The following is a 6,000-nucleotide window of genomic DNA, read 5'->3' on the forward strand; positions in this document are numbered from 1 at the left end:
TTCAATTCTCGCCGACTATACCATGGGACACCTTGAGAATTCATCTTATCAGGAAACATGGGCCTTTTAGGTCATGTATTAGTCAGGGTTCTCTAGAGCCACAGAACGTATGGAATGAATCTATATATTAAAGAGAATGTATCGTGATGACTTACCATCTGTAGACCAACTAACCCAACAATGGGCAGCTGTGGGTGTGAAGTCCGAGAATCCAGTAGTTGCTCAGTCCCACGAGGCTGGTTGTTTGAATCTTCCTTCTTCCAGTGTCCTTATGTAGGCCTCCAGCAGAAGGTGTGGCCCAGATTAAAGTGTGTACCACCACACCTGGGTCTGAGACTTGCTTTGTCTCAGGCTGACCTTGAACTCAGATCTCCTTGCCTCAGTCTCCTGGGATTAAAGTTAGTACTACCTTGCCTGGGCCTAAACTTTTCGTGGCCACTATGCCTCAAGATCTCCATGACAAGATCCAGGTCAGAAACTTGTGTCTTCCAGCGTGAAGATCTGGATCACAGGTGGGCCTGCTGTTTCTGGATTGTAGTTCATTCCAGATGTAATCAAGTTTGCAACCAGGAATAGACACCACAGGTCATAACTTGTGTGGTTTTTTTTCTTTTTAAGATTTACTTTTATTTTATGTATGTGAGTGAGTGCACATGTGTATGCCATGTACATATATTGCCTAGAGAAGCCAGAAGAGGGAGTGAGATCCCCTGGAACTGGAGTTACAGATGTGGAGAACCAGCTTGTGGGTGCTGGGAACTCAACTCAGGTCCTCTGTAAGAACAGCAAGTGTTCTGAGCCACTACACTCTCTCCAGCTCCAACTCCCACTTTCTAAAAAATTTGGTTTTTTTGGTTGGGTTTTGGTTTTACGGGTGTTTTGTTTTTGTTTCTGTTTTGTTTTTGAGACAGGGTCTCATTCTGCAACCCTGCTTGGCCCGAAACTCACTATATAGACCAGACTGGCCTCAAATCCATGGGGATCCATCTCAAATGCTGGGATCAAAGGCATGTCATACTGCTCCTTACAAACTGTTTTTCTTTTTTTTTTTTTTTTAAGATTTATTTGTTTATATAAGTACACTGTAGTTGTCTTCAGACACACCAGAAGAGGGCATCAGATCCCATTACAGATGGTTGTGAGCCACCATGTGGTTGCTGGGATTTGAACTCAGGACCTCTGGAAGAACAGTCAGTGCTCTTAACCACTGAGCCATCTCTCCAGCCCTGTTTTTCTTTTTCAGTGAACACTTTCTCAGTGCATTCTGTCTTTCAAGACTTTGTTTTGTTTTTTGTTGTTTTTCTTTTTCTTTTTCTTTCTTTTTCTTTTTCTTTCTTTTTTTTTTTTTTTTTTTTTTTTTTTTTTTTTTTTTGAGTCAGTTTCTCTGTCCCAGACTTGATTTATTTATAGACCAGGCTGGCCTGAGACTCTCAAAGATCTTCCTGCCTCTACTTCCTCGTGCTGGGACTGAAGATGTGCACCACCACACTGGGCTTCTCACATAAACATTTTAAGGAATGCCCTTCCTTATTTTTTGCAAACATCTTGTTCTGAAGTAGACTTAATGTCTCCAAAGAGGGTTTTTCGTTTTGTTTTGTTTTGACTCTAGCATTGAATCAATTTGACTTTAAAACAACAAAAACCCACAATGTTGCCATTGGAAACTGGTGGTCTTTGTATGGTTTTGATAAAAAAGAACCTGGAATTTAGGTATATCTCTAATAAGAGTCAACAGAGCAGTGTTACTGCAATAAGTGAAAGTCTTAGGGGGCTTCCTGGATTATTATTTGTTATTACTTTAACTGTTTTAATATCAGCAAATCACTATAATTCTCTTGGTTGGAACCAGTTATGTTTTCCTCTTTACTACTGGGGAGATAATTATGTATTTATTTGGTTGTAGGAATCTGAATGTAAATAGAAATACCTCCCCAGACCCCATGAAGGTTCCTTTGGAAGATTTAAAAGAGGTTTGTGTTCATTTAAAAACTGGATTTCTTCTGAATTATACTGAATGAGAACTCTTTTATGAAGTTAGTAAACGTTTCCTTTAAAAGAGTTGCCATGGTGTCTCTTCATAGCACTAGAAACCCTAACTAGCTGACTTTATATCCGTGTTTTTTATTTTGGCCTAAGAGATTACTTTTTACTTTGATTTTGAGAGACCACGTCAGGCTGCTCTCAACTCACTCTGTAGCCCAGGCTAACCCTGAGTCAGCCTCAAGAATAGCTCGGATCACGGGTGTGTACCACCAGAGATTTTTCTTAAGTTGGTTCTACTGTGTAACACAGGCAGGTCTGAAACCCTCTGTAGACCAGGCTGGCTTTGAATTTATAAAGATCCACCTGGCTCTGCCTCCTGAGTGCTGAGGTCATAGCTATTATCTTTCACAAATGTTTTTATCTCATACTTGGGCTTTTTAATTTTACCCTCATTTCTTTTTTTTTTTTTTTTTTTTTTTGGTTCTTTTTTTCAGAGCTGGGGACCGAACCCAGGGCCTTGCGCTTCCTAGGTAAGCGCTCTACCACTGAGCTAAATCCCCAGCCCCTTACCCTCATTTCTTAATAAAGTTACTATTTTTTTTTTAAAGTCTGTGTCTGAAACACAGGCAAAAGCCATTAACGTGGATGGGATATGTTGGTTTGGGAGAGTGACTGTCTAGCATGGATGAACCCCTCCCTGTGTTCAATCCCTAGTCCACATAGACCAGGCATGGGTCGCTGTAGGCATGCTGTCTATAGTTCCAGCACTCAGTAGACGTAGGGAGATTAGAAGGACAAATTTAGATTACTGTATTGAAGATTTGAGTCTGAGATACAGGCACTCAAACTGACCCTACTGAGAGGCCCTGACTTCTCATTTGGGTCAAATAACAAAACAATGGAAACAGCACTGAAGCCTGGCGTCTCTGGCTCATCCTACATTTTTCGTTTGGAAAGTTTTCTTGGCAGGAAGATGTAGGAGGTGTTCAGATAAAATCTAATCCTGATTAGATGTGATATAGTTAGTATGTAAGCACATTAACTCACTGAGCAGCTAATTTTAATGAAACCACAAGGTAAGGGATTATGTTAAACCTGCAGTCACCTTGGATTCTGGGGACCGAAAGCCTACAAGGATAGACTAGCGGACACATGATGTCAGTTACCTATTGTAGTGCCGATGTACCCTGGCACGGAGACCATCTCCTCAGGTGAAGGACTTCTTAGGGTCTTGCCTCACCAGAGCTCAGAGTGATGGAGACCACGCCCTAAGACTAGCTCAGTATGAACATCCCTTCACTCAAAATCAAAACATTAGGGGTTGGGGATTTAACTCAGTGGTAGAGCACTTGCCTAGCAAGCGCAAGGCCCTGGGTTCGGTCCCCAGCTCCAAAAAAAAAAAAAAATCAAAACATTAGTACTCCAAAAATGGACTTGGGGACCACTGGACCCCTCCATTTGCCCCTCCCAACTCTGCTATATTGGTGAGATTTCCCCTTAGACCCTCGACATTACCCAACCATTTAATCGCCACATTGAGACAAGTAAGTGGTCAAGCCTGGTAGGGCTGTGAGACTTGGGGGTTTTGCCCTAAAATTCAAATCACATTACAAACCAGAAGGCTGTTTACATGAGGGAGGAACGACCTCTGCTCTACGTACACAAGACGAAGGAAAGCCATTTAAAAAAGAGTGTGATTCTGAATATGTAGCAGTGAAACCAATCAAGGTTATGTGCTTTATTTAGTCAAACTGTAGAATACATAGAATCAACAATTTCTGCAAATACCAATAAAAGCTCTCAGTACATCAAATCACAGTGGACTCAGGATAAACAGAGCGGCAACATCTCTTTGAAGCATGAAGCTTCTGGTGAAGATCAAAAGCTAGTGTGCGTTTGTGGACAGAGCTAATCAGGCTTAGGGAGATGGCTGAGGGAGCCTGCTGGCCCGAGTTCCAGCCCAAGCCAACCAGGTGGCAGGAGAAAAGGAGGTCAAATCAGTTTGTGGATTACAGTTTTTGCTGTTTATGGATTATTGAATAAGGGTAGAGTAGAGATGGTGAAGCTGGTGACAAGGTCGCAGGACAGACAAGAATAGGGTTGAGGAGGTAGATTCCTGCACATTTAGGCTGACTACTCATTTTTGCTATCCTGATTATTGTGGGGTTGGGATGTGCCGTGGCACAGGGATGGAGGGCAGTTCCCTCATACCCCGGACCTTCCCGCACATTCCCTGACATGGTGTGTGCATGAACACACTAGATGTAGAGTAGCCGTCAGAGCGCATGCGTGAGAGGAAGATCCCTTTACCAATGGAATTCTTAATCAAAAGTCGATATATCCTATTAAACATGTTTTTAAGTTTATTTTGTGTGTGAATGCCTTACCTGTGTATTTAACCCAGCAGCTGCAGACCCTACTACTGCCTAGAGCCAAGACAAGACAACCTTGAATCACAACTTTTATCAGTGCCTCATGACTTTTACCACGTAGACTAGCTGCCCTGCTATCACCCCCCCACACCCCTACCCTCAACAGGAAACCTATAAGACAAGAAACCCCTTTGTCCCCTGGAACTCAAGGGCCTGTCTCTCCCTTCAGGGCCCCATTGTGCTGTCTGTAGTGTGGTGCTATAACTCTCCTAATATCCCCAGAGCTGAAGAGAAGAGAAGGCTGTTTCCCTTTAATGCTGTCCACGATGACTATCTCCACTAATGAAGGAAGCTCTTCCACTGGCCTGAAGTCTTGCTTCTTTCAAGGCCTCAACATGGCTGCCTATGACCATGCTGCTAAAAATTCTGATAAAACTTCTTGGAACCAGGACAACGTATCTGGCTTCCTTTCTACAAACCTGTAACATTTTAAAGTTATAACAACTGAGTGACCTTAGAGTTCCCTGGAAACAAGGTTTCTCACTGAACCAGGGGCTCACCATTTAGCTGTCCTTGGTTCCTCCACCTGCTGCTCTGGGTTATTGCCAAGTATGACCACACCCAGTTGCTGCTTTTTCTTTCTTTTTTTCTCTTTCTTCCTCCCAGGCCCCTGGGGATCTAAACTCAACTCTTCCCCACCAAGGAATCTCCCCACTCTTTTAAATACCCTCCGTAAAGCTTCTTTCTTATTTTCAATTCCAATTAAAGTAGGTTGTGCATTCATTATGGTTTTCTCCATTGCCCAGGACTTAATAGTTTACCACACACTACACAATCAAAACTAGTTTGTGGATATTAAATATTTCCCTCGAGGAGGACAAGCCAAGCATCCCTTCGTATTTGTAGGTTGAGTTACCCACAAAAGGCAAATGTCAATGCATAGCCCCCCACCCCCCTTTCTGGAACCCTTGCTCCTTCCTCAAATTTGTCTCCTGGTATCTCTTCTCTTTCCTGGAAACTGCAGCCTTCTGTATTCGCTGGACGGCTTTGTCTGTGGAAGTGTCTTACCCCAAGGTAGTTCCTTCCACAGTGTGGGTTTGTCCTGCATGTATACAGCACTGGGAAGGAGTTCAACACAGTGACAACTGTTATAGGCGAGAACGTCACAGATCACTGTGCATAGAAGGCCAAATTAGTTCTTTAGTTTTCCCCAGTGACCCAGTGAGTGCTAAAGCTCAGGGGTACAGCATTTTTAAGGGCAAAAGACCACCCAGACCACAATTACACAAACCCTAGACGTGGGTCAGAGCCGCCCTGCCTCATGTTTTGGCACTACTACTCCTTTCACGTATGACAATTTTCATTTATACCTGTATGTTAAGTTAGTTTGTGCCAACATTATTTTGGGTAATACATCTGGACCATGGTCAGTAGTTTAGGGTCATAGACAATCCCAAATGTGGGGCCAGAATGGTTGTGGCTGTTGGAATGTGGAGGGCCTAAGCAGACGTAAAATGGAGTCAGAACAAGATGGTGTTACATTGGGCACTTCATTCTCCTCTTTCTTTGACCTTCGAATCCTTGATTTTTACAAAGGAGAGGTACTGGGTAACAAGCAGTTAATTAAGCAACCTGATATTGACCT

Source organism: Rattus norvegicus, chromosome 13 (genome assembly GCF_021556685.1).
Source record: "Rattus norvegicus strain SHRSP/BbbUtx chromosome 13, alternate assembly SHRSP_T2T, whole genome shotgun sequence".
Lineage (NCBI taxonomy): Eukaryota > Metazoa > Chordata > Mammalia > Rodentia > Muridae > Rattus > Rattus norvegicus.